Source organism: Hirundo rustica, chromosome 9, assembly GCF_015227805.2.
Source record: "Hirundo rustica isolate bHirRus1 chromosome 9, bHirRus1.pri.v3, whole genome shotgun sequence".
NCBI classification, from domain to species: domain Eukaryota; kingdom Metazoa; phylum Chordata; class Aves; order Passeriformes; family Hirundinidae; genus Hirundo; species Hirundo rustica.
In genome coordinates, this window is record NC_053458.1 from 26,998,226 (window position 1) to 27,011,741 (window position 13,516).

At 49.6% G+C, this 13,516-nt stretch overlaps 1 protein-coding gene across 3 annotated transcripts in view; it reads right to left on the reverse strand.

Annotated features, from left to right (window-relative positions):
* The window catches only part of NOS1AP (nitric oxide synthase 1 adaptor protein), a 38,105-nt gene that overhangs the window by 11,273 nt on the left and 13,316 nt on the right, over positions 1-13,516 (reverse strand). The window lies entirely within an intron of this gene.

The window sequence follows — 13,516 nt, forward strand, 5'->3', positions numbered from 1 at the left end:
TGGAGAGCCAAGCTCCTTTGCCTGAGCCATGTGCTCAGAGAAGTGCTGCCCATCCCAGCCAGTCCAGAGCTCATTAGAGCAATCAGCCCAACGAGCCCAGCAGCTCCCTGCGCCTCCCATGCTCTGGAGTGCAGCTCCAGCCAGCAGAACACTGATGAACTGCCCACTGGAGCTGCAATGAAACACTATCCATCATTTAATAACCAATCAGCAAGGAAGAGCATTCAAGAGGACAGCAATTCAGCCGAGCTGCCCCTCACATCCCGGGGCTGTGCGGGGAAAGCATGCGGGATCCCACGGGCCAGGAGATGCCATTGCCGATTTTGAGGGGCTTCCTAATTTGGTGTAAGGAAGTGTCAGCTTTGTGCAGCTCCTCTGAGCGAGATCTGAGCCACAGAGACTGCAAGGGGTGAAACCAAAAACCTTTACTTAACAGGGCCGTGGAAGAACATCTCTGCACAACTGATCAGGACCTCCCTGGCTTGGAATTGCTCTTGACAACTCTGCCCGGGCACACAGATATGCTGTGCCTGCCTGTAGTGGATTTTGTAACCTAGAAATGTGTATTCTATTTCATCTGTTGTAGGTTGGTTTTTGGGGAGATTTTTTTCCTTATCTCTTGTAACTCCAGGGGGGAGGGAGGAGGATGCCTCCTGATAATGGCCCAGCCATTCAAACCAGGTGAGGCAGTGTTCCTTATCTCTTCCACCACCCCTCCATCCTCCAGGGGGACATCTTCTGATAATGGGCCATTAGGGCCCACCAATGCCATGACACATTCCATCATCCCATTGGGAGACGCTCCACACAGTGGGGGAGGAACCAGCTGTTCCCAGCTGGATAAAAACTGGGACTGAAGGACACAAGGGATCCTGTTTTATCACTGGATTCCTGGAGGAAGACAGGACCCGTCTCACCACCACTGGACTTTCTACAGGACCATCTCTACTCCACAGAACCACATCTGTCACTCCAGGAGGACTTATTTGGACTGCTTCCAACACCCTGACCACCAGGGTGCCAGGTTGCATCCCTGACCCCATTAGGGTTTTTCCCAGGATTTTTGTTTGCGACCTTGCTTGTATTTTTTGTACTACTACGTTTGTATTTTCCTTTTTATTTTTAATATTCCTAGTAAAGAACTGTTATTCCTATATCTTTGCCTGAAAGCCCCTAATTGCAAAATTATTATAATTGGAGGGAAGGGGGTTTACATTCTCCATTCCAAGGGAGGCTCTAGTTTCCCCTGGCAGACAACTGTCTTTCAAAACCAAGACACTGCCCATGTTTGTCAACGTTCCTCCTTCTGCTTCAAAACAAAGAGAGAAAGCTTAAGAGGGTTGCAAAGCATTAGGATTTTAGATGTTCCTGCTGCTGAGAGCAGAGGTGATGATGGCAGGGTTGGAAATGTCACCAAAGGGACTCTGAGATGGTCTGCACACCCACAGCCACTGCTGCTGCACCCAAAACAAGAAGGCACTGGTTGACCCACAGGAAACCCACGTTTCCACTGCCACCCAATCCTTGCTGGGAGAATATCCTGAATTCCCAAAGATGTGCAATAGCAACATCTCTGTATCTGGGTGCAGGGAGCTGGGTGGCAGCAATTCACCCCACACTTGCTGGGCACTGCACTGGGATTTGGTTGACTGCCTCAGGAGAAAAAAACCCACATTTCATGCGTTGTAAGCTCAGCTACCCATGGCTCCATCTTGGAGAGCTGAATCCTAGCCTACGGCTTAATAAAGATCTGATACAGAAATAATTATCCAGCTTGAAATCAAGAAAGGAAAGAGGATTTTCACAGCATTCCCATGATCCCCTCTGGTTTCACACCATGCAGGATTTCACTGTACTACTTATAACCAATTAAATGCTGTAACAGAGGAGCTTTCTCAGCCTTCAACCCAAAGCATTTTGCCCATCTTGGGTATGCTTCTGCACCTTTAAATATCTGTAATAATACTGCAAGCTTGGGTTAATTATATTAATTCTTGTTTATAGCAATGTGTCAATGCCAGAAGAAAGAAAAGGATTAATTTCAGGGAAATACACAGAAAAGGGAAAAGGAAATAAAATCATCTATTCCTGGACTTGCACAGCTCCACAGTTGGTCTCCTACTGAAACCCTACAAGTTGCATTAAAATTTTTGAGCCAAGACTGAAAATGGACATCTGAGATACATCAGTTAAAAAGCCCTGCAACTATCCGAGAAGAAAAGCAAAGGTGGTCTCAGTAATGCAAAAGAAGTACAAGATCACTCATAAAATCCAACAAACTAAATGAATAAAGATTATCCCTTCATTTTACCCTGCCCACAAAAAAACCATACTCATCTTTTCAAATGGAAGAGAAACATCTACTCCATCAGAGCACGGGAGCCCTTCCCATCGACCTTGGGTTAGCGGGAGTCTATTTTCAACATCTGTCTTTTGTGCAGAGTTCAGAATTTAAATAACTTTGGAAGGAAATTAAGCCAGCTGGTGTATGTATCATTTCACAACACATTCCTACTGGCAGAGTACTAAAACTGCCCTTTCTGGAGAACTGAGTAACATATGTTGCTTAATAGAGAGCGCATGTAACCTTGTCAGTTCGGAGTAAAATTACGTATGAATCCGAGAGCGACGGGTATGTGTGAAAAGCAGGGAAAACTCAGCATCCCTAGAAAGATGCTACCCATCCCTATCTGGTTGTTTCCACACAGAAGTGTGAGAAAACTTGCAACCATGCGCTGCACACAAGGTCAGGCAGATCGGGCACTGAGGAGGAGAGATGATGTCTTTCTAGATCCACCATCCCCTCCCACATTCACAAGCATCCAAAAAATGTTAACCTGAATAAAAACGCCCTAGTTTCATTCCAGCCCATCTAAACTGCCTCAGGTACAATTTAAGTCTGCCCACGGGCATTGTTTGTAAGTAAGGGAAGGTAGCAGGAATGCTTTATGGTCACATTGTGTCAGCAGAATACAAATAAACAAAATATTTTTTTAAAGGAAGTTGCTCCAAGTGCATCGAGCTGCCCCCATCCATCCTCTAGCCCCCTCCTCCTCAAAAAAAACCAAAAAAAAAAAACCCAAAAAAGAAAAAGAAAAAAAAAAGGGGGAAAGGGGAAAGGTTACAGGCGTGTACCTTGTATTGGGGAAAGAGCGGTATTCTGAGAATTCACTTAACAGGGGAAAAAGCAATTCCCACAAAACTCACTGCTGCTCTGCTAGCTTGGGAGGCAGGAGACGAAAATCTGCCGTAAGAAAAAGCACAGAAGATGATGTGGTTTTTGCCAGAGAGCTGCATTTCCGTGTGTTTGTGCAGAAAGGACCTGCGACTCGGGGTCCCCCGAGGCAGCTGTGCCGAATGCAGAGGGGGCTGGCCGGGCAGCAGCTGCTGGAGCACCCCCGGCTCTGAGCTCCCCTGCCCCTGGCTGTGCCCCCAGCTCCCCAGGCGGCTCCTCCTGCAGCTGGCTGGCACAGCAGCTCATCAAATACCTCATGAAATACCTCCCCAGTTAGACTTTAACCCCGGGTCAGCCCGGGCTAATGACGGACGTGCCAGACCAGCGCCGGCTCTCCTAGCGCTCGGGGGGAGGAGCGGCGCTGTGCTCCTGATGAAGAATTAACTTATTACAAAATGACAGCCGGGATCGAGTTCAATGGGCACAGGCTCCGCGGCGCCAGGAATTAACGAACGGGGGGGAGGCACATACCTCAACAACTCCTGCTGCTGAGAACGTGGGGAACGGCAGCAAACCTCAGGACTGCCCAGGAGCTTCCCAGAGGGAAGCCTGAGAAACCTTGCTGGGATCCTAATAGCCGTAATTGGGAGGAATGGCAAACACGGCTCTGTAAAGGGCACGAGGATGTGGCTTTACTGAACCGCACAAAGAAATGGCACCAGGCACAGTGCCCTGGGATGACCCAGAAGCCACCTGTGGGCAGTGTGGGAACAGGAACCTGCAAGGGAAAGGCACTTTTTTCCTGGCCAGGAGTGCCAAGTCACCCTGGGGTTGGGCAGGGAAAGCAGGAGGAGCAGGAAGGCAGCACCGGCTTCCCTTGAGCCCTTTGTGGGGTAAGCAACACCCAGAGCCTGGTCCTGCCAAAACACCGGGTGCAGACTGCAGCCAGAACACCTGATGCTTTCTTTCTTCCTCCTGGTTAACTGGAGGAGAAGTGCGCTTTCCAGCCTGAAAGGAAAGAGAACTGGAGAGAAGGGAATGATTTTAAACACAGCTTTGGATTTAAAAAGTAGCATGCAGATGCAACCTGGCCAGAAGCAGCCTTGCAGGTCGGAAGAGTCCGCAACCATCCGAGCTGTGATACCGTGCAGTGTCCAGGGAGCAGAGACAGCACTGCCTGTCTCCAGGGCCTGGGGCCAGCAAAGAGCCAGAGTCCCGCCAGGGGGTCCCCAGCCACGGAGCATCCATCACACCCTGCTGCCCCCAAAACACAGGGCACCTGCCAGCCCGCCCTGGCCCACGGCTCCTCCAGCCCTGCCGAGGCAGCAGCAGCGGGTGCCAGGGGATGAAATAGCTGGAAAGCAGAGCACCTCCCAGGAGGGCAGGCAGCCTCATCCAAAAGGCATTTCTGAACAAGGGTTCAGAGTGTCTGACAGTCCACCACTCTGAGCTGCACTTTATGCCCTCAGCAGGCTTGGGCTTGCTGAAGGGGAGCACACTGAAATACCTGCTTAGCCTGCTAATGTGATCAGCAATAAATGGACTGAAGCCCATTTTTAAAACTGCTTTAAGCCTTCCTACCGAAGTGCTGTGCTGGTGCCTGTGTCTCAGGACTCCCATACCCTTCACTGTGGGATCCCACTGCACCCCAGTTCCTCTGTACATCTGTAAATCTGTACACAACCATGCCCATGCTCCAACACGAGCAGGGCACCTGCCATGGGATGCCAGCAGCACCTCCCTTCTCCCTCCAGGAGCTGGGATACAGAAAGATGAGAAAAGCAGGGAAATTTGGGGATCTCCTCAGTGTGGTCATTTTGCTTGGGCTCCTTTGCTCCTGCCACCAAATGTGAGAACAAAACCAACCCATGGCACTCACACTTGCAGTGTGATGGGTCCCATTGTGGGGCACAGAGACACGGAGGTATCTGAAGCCAGGATGAAGGTGCTTACCCTTTGCGTCGGCAGACTGCCAGCATGGCATGGTCAAACATGCTGGACACTGCTGCTATCCTAATAGTCTGGGTTTAAACTATTCCTCAGGATTACATTTCTCCTGTTCTTCTGCCTACACCCCACTGCCGGTGGTTTTGGCATGAGCTGGACTTAAATTTAAGGCCACAGTAATTTGGCAGAGAGGAGGAATAATGAAGTACTGGATGCTTGTTCTTGGGCTTAACGACGCTTTTTAAATCCCTTCCACAGCTCCTTGGAGTTTGCATTTGCACATATGGGAAACGTAGCTCAGAGGTACATGTGTTTGTCTGAAATAGATATGATTTTGGTTTGCACTGACAAGGTCAGTGCCTATTTTCCCATCCAACTTCAGATTTAATTTCGGTAACTGTCTGTGATGGTTGTGTGTACCGATGGGTATAAACGGGAATCAGGCTAAAAATACCCGTGTTGTGAGAGCAGCAGAGCAAAGTTAAGGTTGCTGCTTCAAAACCACCCCAAGATTGCAGCATACCTATCCATCACACAAAATATGTTTTCCAATAACATTGAATATTTCATAATAAATGCCTTCTGCTCGGGTTGCTATTTCCTCCCAGAGAGCTGCCTCCATCCACTTCCTCCAGCCTCCTCTCACTACCTCCAAGTTTCACAAGTTGAGGTGGCAAACTGGGACACACTCATGAGCCATCTGCAGGAGATGCAGCTTCACAGGAAGCTCAGAGAAATCAGAACTGGTAAGAATTAAATCCGTATCAGTCACAGGGTTAAATGGAGAAAGTTAACAGGCAACAACTTACGCTACCCTTTTCTTTCGAAGGCTTCCATTTGCAAGATGATTTACCTCCCTTACAAGAAATCCTCAGGCATTCCACACCTGTGTGCTTTGTTTTTTTTTAAACACCTTTAAATCAGAGGCTCAAAGGAGGCCCTAGGCACATCAGCAGCTTGCTGTGTGCCACGGAAGCCCACGGGGGATGCAGCAGCAGCGCAGTGTCATGAGCGATGCAGGTGCTGGAGCAGGAGCACACTTCCCAGCTACACCCCTCAGTTCCACCAGCAGCTCATCAAAGCCACCAGGGACCCTGTGCAAGTGTCACTGTTCACTCCGCGGGGGCTTGGCTTGGCTAATAGCAAGCTCATGAACAAAAGCTGGGCACTCCAGCCCAGCCATATAATTTCTCCTCCAGCCTGGGCACATCCAGTGATAGCTCCAAGCGGGGGCAGTGCTTACGGGCTGGGAAAAGCAGCACCTCTCAGCCAGGCAGGAAGGTCGGTGGAGACCCTGCAGCACGCTATCCCCCCAGCCTTGAAAATACCTCCAAACTCCTTTCAGAAATCCGAGGAAGTGCTAACAGCACGGGCTGGACCCGCGTGGGAGGTGGCAAGCTCCCCGCTGCCTTCACACGCTGCCATCTCTGGTGACCACGCCAGGGTGAGAATTAACCGGTGTGTGGGTGTGTGGGATACTGGTCAAACTAGTTATAAAAATAACAGCCGGGTTTTGAGCTGCTTCCTGCAGTTAAGGAAAACAAGGACGGGCTCTGTGCACATCTGCGGGCACCGCACTCACACTGCTTTTCAGAGCCTGGGAGGGAGAACACAAGAAATGAGCTGTACATGTTTTAATATTTACCACCTGTTGCTAGAATAAGCAGAAGTGCATTCCTTGGAAAGCCCACATCTGACCGGAATTTGTGGTATTTTTAATTAGACATGCATTGGTTTGACCTATGCAGGCGGAGGCAGCACGAGCTGTCTGGTGCAACCACCCTTTGAAGAAGGTAGGGAAGTACAAGAGCCTGGAAATGGCCTCTGCTCTTCCAGCCCAGAGCAGGTTTGAGCCCAGGTGCTGGAACAAGCTTGGCTTGAATAGCAGTGCTGCCATTTGCAGCAGTTCAGTCGTGCCCCTTTACAGCAATCCCTGATAAACTCCTGCCCCTCTCCAGCACCAGCCAGTCCCGATGCCTCAGGGGACGCCGGGGCTAAGCAGTGCAGGCAATGTCCAGCCCAGCACCTTCCTCCATGTGAGAAGGAAAACAAAATTCCTGTGTTCAAAATTAGCTTTCTCCCCAAAAAATGCATCCTTTCAAAGATGGACCCTGTCTCAGGGCAGCTGAGGTAATCCCTGCCCCCATGGATGGGCTGATACAGCAGAGGAAAACAAAGTCACCCCAAATCCACCCTGAGGGCAGGTGACAAATAAAGGGGCACCCGAAGAAGATCCCCACGCAGCACTTCAGAAGGGTGTCAGCTCAGTGGTGATATTTATGCCCCAAGTTGTGAAACACAGGCTTTACTCTGGGATTTTTTTTCTTTTTTTTACTGCTCACCACAGAGCTGCTCTCCCAGTGTTGCATAAAAAGCTTGAGTAAGACCAGTTGAGAAGGCAAATGAGAATAGCCAGGCAGAGACACGCCAAGGAAGGCAGGCTGGTAATACTGTAACTAAATCAGCAATTGTGAAATTCTGACAATTAATAAAGAATGAATGAGCAGCAGCATTAGACGCTTGTTGCAACAGAAACAAGCCAGCCCTGTGGGGCTCTTTCGATCTGGTGATGCTCAACAATGTTTCTGGGTTGTAACTGGAGAAAAGAGGTAATTATTTGTATCGCTCTTGCTTCACAGTTCCTATTTCAATAATAACTAACGCAGGTATGAAAACCCATTCCCTAAATTCTACATGTTAATAGCAACAAGAATAATGTCCTTTAGAGAGATTTAGACAGAATTATAGAAAAAAATTTTTGAAGTGATAAAAGCACCAAGATTTTAGGTGGAGTTAGAAAAGAAGGGTTGAAATCCACCTCAGCAGCAGAGTCTCAGATGAAACAATGAGAGACAGAGGACAGAATGCCACTGTGCTTCTAGGAAACTCCAGTGAGGAGAGCGCAGCAATACTCATTTCTATGCAGGGCTGGGGGGAAAAAAACCACAGTATTTGCCATCCAGGCCAAGTGTACAGGAATCTGGCATCTACTTATTTCAGGATGATTTTATATGGCATTGGCCAAGCAGCCTCTCACAGGAAAAAGGAATAGAAGCTGCATCTGCCAAGATGCCGGAATGTATCCTAAAAAGACCCTGGAGGCATTGCAAGGTGTCATCCCAGTTCAAAGGACACTGTGAAGACAGAGTGGTCCTGGGCAAGGCACAGCAAAACAGAAAGGTGATGTGATCTCAAAGCACGGCACCACTGAAATCACTACCAATGCAATCCGTTCCTACAAAACACCTTCTGCTTTATCACACACTTCAAAGAAGAAACAGAAAAGAGTTCAGAAAAAAATCAACAGGAACATGAGGCAGTTTCCCCAGACTCCTACATCCCAGAGGTTAAAACAAGCTCTCTGTACCTGGCTTATCCACAGAGCAGACCCAGTGGACACTTGTTCACAGCTCAGACCTGGGAAGAGCTGCTCCACATCAAAGGCTCTCTGACTTTAGGCAAATGCACAAAATCAGCTGGCTGGCAATTGAAGTTGAATCCACTCAAACCACAGAAAGAGAGGTCTTTTCCACAGAAAGCTCAAGGGGACGTGCACCCCGAGTCACACTCACCAACAGCTTTGGCCAGTTATTCTGGGTTTCTCTTCTCCTTTCAGAGAATGTGGATTTCTTAGCAAGTAAGTAGAGGTCAGCACAGATGTGCTCTTTCTGCTGGGAATACACACACATCCCCTGAGTTCCCAAGGATCAGGGAATGTTTGAAGGAGTCCAGACCAGTCCCATCCATCATGTTAAGAGGAATAAGAAAACGCCTTATCGGAGCAAAATGCTAAAACAAAACTGGAAGTCTTGGAGAGAAAAAGAATGAGATGGCTCTCTCAGATGCATATCACTACTGCAATCCAACGACAACAATGTAAAACATCACAGGTCAGGCTGTTTCCTGTTAAAGAATTAAGCTGAAATTTAACCATCTCTGCTGAAGTTTCCTGTGGCAAATACACTTCAGGCTGGTTTTTGCAACTTCTGCTGGGAACAGCTCAGCAGTTTCCATATGCAAGCCCATGACACAGGGAACTGGTTTGGCTGGGGATTTTTCCCTGTCACATTACAATTCCGCCGCTGAAAACCAAGAGACGGATTAAGAATCACTGGGATCGTCGTGCTCCATCAGGGAAGCCTGGTCTGAGAAGGAAACATTTCCTATTCTGAAAATTCTTTGCCTAGAGTCTTTGCCCTGAGTAAACTCTACTCCAGATGGGAAAGTCCGTGCCTTCCAAAAATCCCAGCTGAAGCAGATCACCTATTGTCCACAGGGACAGCAGAGCAGCCACGGCCACAGTGCCACGTGGAGAAGCAGCAGCCCTGTGTGGCCCTGGCAGCCACCCTAGGAGGGGACAGGGAACAGCCTTCCCCTTGTTCTGGGCAGTGCCTGGTCCTTCTGCTGCCCTACAATAGATACATCCTTTCCTCCCGCTCCCTAATTAAACTCCCGTTCCACAGACCAGCTCACACAATAGATTTTGCAACTTCTCCTTTTAACCAGATGGGCTGCTTTTCCCTGTTCCTTCACAGGGCAGGAAGCAGTGACAGCCCAAATCCCTCTCACCTTGCTGCAGGCAGCGGGGCAGGCTCTGACTTCGTGCCTCCCCCGGGGCACAGCATCCCTTGGAACATCCTCCTGCTCTACCGAGCCAAAACAGCCAAGAATTCATTTCAGCAGGGAAGAAACTGGGGCACGTGGCTTTGCTTTTTTTTTTTTTTTTTGGAAGGCTGCAGCCCCAGGCATTTGTCTCTTTTCTGAGGTGATGCAGCAGAGAACACCACAACAGATTAAATTAAAGGGTCCTTGGCCTTTGAGGACCAGCAGGAAAGCACAAGAGCAGAATAGATGATATACAAGAGTAACAAGAGTAGCAGTCAAAGCTGACTTCAGTTTGGTTTGACTTTAATTCAGTCTGGTTCCCTGCACAGGGATGTCTCCCTTGGAAGGAGTCTGACAAGTCACAGCCTCCCTGCATCTTAGGTTCTCACCCATTAAATGGATACTAAATATTGCTCGACCCCTGCCAACACTTCAATCTCCTTTTCCTAAGTTATTTCTCCCTTTGACCATGGAACAAGAGTGAGGTGTTGATTCTGGACACACTCAAGCCTGGCTGGAAGATGTGGCTGCTCAGAATAAGGCTGCCTGCATCTCTCCTGCCCAGGCACATGCAGCATCAACACTCAGCACTGGGGAGCATTTGGTCCCACTCCATCCCAAGAGTGAAACGTTTCCATGATGGCAGAAAATTGATGAAAGCGCTGATTCATTAAAAAACACTTGAAAATCCCATGTCATAAATAGGAAGGGAAAAAAACTCCAAATAAAAGCAATGCCAAGTGTGAGAGGGGACACAAACTCAGGAAGAAGGTCCAGTTCTTCACTGCACTGCCCAGATACTGCTGAGAGATGCCAGGAGGAGTCACAGAGCCTGAAATCAGCCAAACCTCAGCACATCTCTCTCAAACCCATTTTTTCTTATCAACGACCTCTCAAGTAGCCAGGAGCTTATTCTTAGGCACAGTTAGAAATTTCCTCTAAAATACAAAGGGCAGTGCAGGTAGATATCTTCACCAGCGATTTTCTAGCAGCTGAAGAGACTGTCCCCTCTTGGTGACAGCGGTGGGGCTGCTGTGCACTGAACTGGCTGTGTGACAGCTGGTGACACTGAACACAGCCCTCTTCCACAGTAACAACACCTTCAGCAGAGGTTTATGCAAGCCTGAGGTTCAGGCCATCAAAGGAAGCTCTGTCACCTCGCAGAAGGCTCTCAAAGGATGATGGCTTCTGTAGGAACTCTTCAAACACTCACCAACAGCAATCACCAGCGCTAACATGACCCCAAATCTCCCGGAACAAGCTGCAGACCTCCTCACCTCGACAGCCAGGCTGGACCCATTCATGCCTGGGAGGCAGAGTGTGCAACAAATCTTTCCTTTCTAGGCAGGAGGAAAAGCCAGAGCAGGAGAGCCCTGTCGGCAGCTCCCGTGGCATCTGCAGTCCCACAGGCTCGTGTGCCTGGGCTCCAGGAGCAGGGTCAGCAGCTCCACATTCCTCTGCTTCTGGTGCAGCTGGGCTCAGCCTGCTGCCCTGCCAGAACCGTCTGTACAACGCAGGAGTCCCATGGGAGGGAGCCAGGGAAAGCCAGGGTTACCTGGCCAGCCTGCTGTGTCCCACACAGACAGTGCAACCCACCAGCACAGTCCTTCAAACACGCTTGAAGGACCATTTCTGAGGAAAAACAAGTGGGAAGCAGGAGGAAGAGAAGGAAGGACAAGGGCACACAGAGGATGGACATTGGTGAAATGGCTTTACGTGCTGGCCATCAACTTAGAGAGGGGTGTGAGCCAGTGGAGCACCCCCTGGCTGGGAAGCAGTGACAGCTAAGGTCTGCCCTCCCAGCACGCCCAGGGAGCCTGGCAGACATTGCTTCCCATCCTCTCCCCTGAGGTCCCTGCAGGTATTTGCTGATGGCTCAGACAGTGGCACGGCAAGGCAGTGAAGAGACTCAGTGTGAGCATGGTGGGGAAAGCCCCCAGGCAGGCAGGGAGATGAACCACAGGGAGACACCCCCAGGGAAGAGCAGAGTCCAGCCCAGGAAAGTCCAGCCCAAGCACACGGAGGGCAAGGATGTGCGTAGAGGCACTGCTGCCTCCCAGCTTTCTGCCAGCAGCTCCAGTCCTGCCCTGGGCTTGGTGCCTACTCGGCTTCCAGTCCCCTCAAAGGCAGCGGGCTAGCTCCAGGCCAGCATCGTCCACCAGGAACGCTGCTGCCCGTGCTGGCACGCCCAGCGCCTGTCACCGAGACACAAAGCAATCACACGCAGACAAGAGATTTTCGCAGAGGTTCCTCTGATCCAGCTCCCAGCTGAGAGAGCGGAGAGAAGAGACCCCTTTTGTTTATTTCTTACTTTTTATACATTTGTTGGTCTAGCAGAAGATTGGCTTTTTGGGGTTTCTCCCCCTCAGCCTCAGTGGCCAGACCAATTGTCAGTTAACAATTGTTTTCAGGTTAGAAATATGCAAACAAAGGACAGAGAATGAAAAACAAAGGATTTGTTTATATTACTTCTGTGGGAAAGGTAGAAAACTGCTCTAATATTCTACAGTAACTAAGAGATCTGACTCCATTTATGAAAATCAAAAGGCTAATAAAGAAACTCAGAAAAACCAGGGTAACACAGCGCCAGCCCACGTGTCCCTGCCAGAGCCCCTGGTGTCACCTGCCTGCAGGACACCCACCCAGAGCAGAAGTGCTGAGCTCCTCAGGGACACAGGAGCTCCGGGGAAGACCACACGGTATGCACCTCCTGGTGCTTTGGAGCTTTCCCAAACCACGCTCCCTCACCTGGTTATGGTTCCCTTCATCCTCACTGGCTTCACGACTGAGCTGTCCGTCCAGCTGGGAACCTCCTGCTCTTTCCTGCCCCAGCCTGGCCACCCCACCCTGTTTTGGAGGCAGGTTTGGCAGAGAACTCTCAGACAGGGCAATGCTGGAAGCTGCAAGGCAATGAGCTTATCATGATTTATTTATGCAGCCAGCTAGCAGGGGCTGGGAGCTGCCTGCTCCTCACCTGCCCAGCACCCAGCGGGTCACACAGTCTGGCTGAGCACAGTCATCCCTGCCACTGTTCCCCCAGGGCTCAGCCCTTGCTTTCCAGCATTAATGGCTCACTCTCCATGCCTCTTCAATAGCCCAGATGTTGTCGGTGTTGTACCACATAGAGCCATTTACATCCCTGAACTCACACTACTCACTGCTCCACTGGAGCCCACGGCTCCACTGGAGAACACCCATCCCATCCTGGCCATGACACTAAGGCAGGCAATAAAGCCAGGGCCACCAGGCTTTGGCCAACTCTCCTGGAAACATGGGCAGTCTTGGAAAAAAAAGGCTGCTCTAATCAATCTGGGAGCTAATTTAACCAGTTTATTGATCCAATACTAACCACAGGATAAGATCCTGGCCTATCTCACACCATGCTGGCAGCAATTTTACTAATCATTATTTTATTATGACATTAAGTGGCATTGGCGATGCCAGGAGAAATACAAGTGTGCCCAGAAGGCTTCAACCCTTTACTGTACCTGTCAGAGCACTGAAAGAGCAACTGAAATGATCACAGACATCCTTTCAGTTCCTCCCAGATCTAATACAACAAAATCCTGTTCATCCTGGATAACCACATCAAGTCATTAGCTTGCTCCCAAATCCTGCTCTGTTTTACAGAAGGGACGCACAGGGAGAGAAAAGAAGGGGAAAAAAAGGGAGTCATCGCTGTAAATGGCCTCATGCTTTTAAAAAACTCACCATGGCAAGAGCAGGGATAGCTGAGAAATATTCTAATTAAATGAGCTCAGAGTTACACCAGGAGCTCTACACCAATAA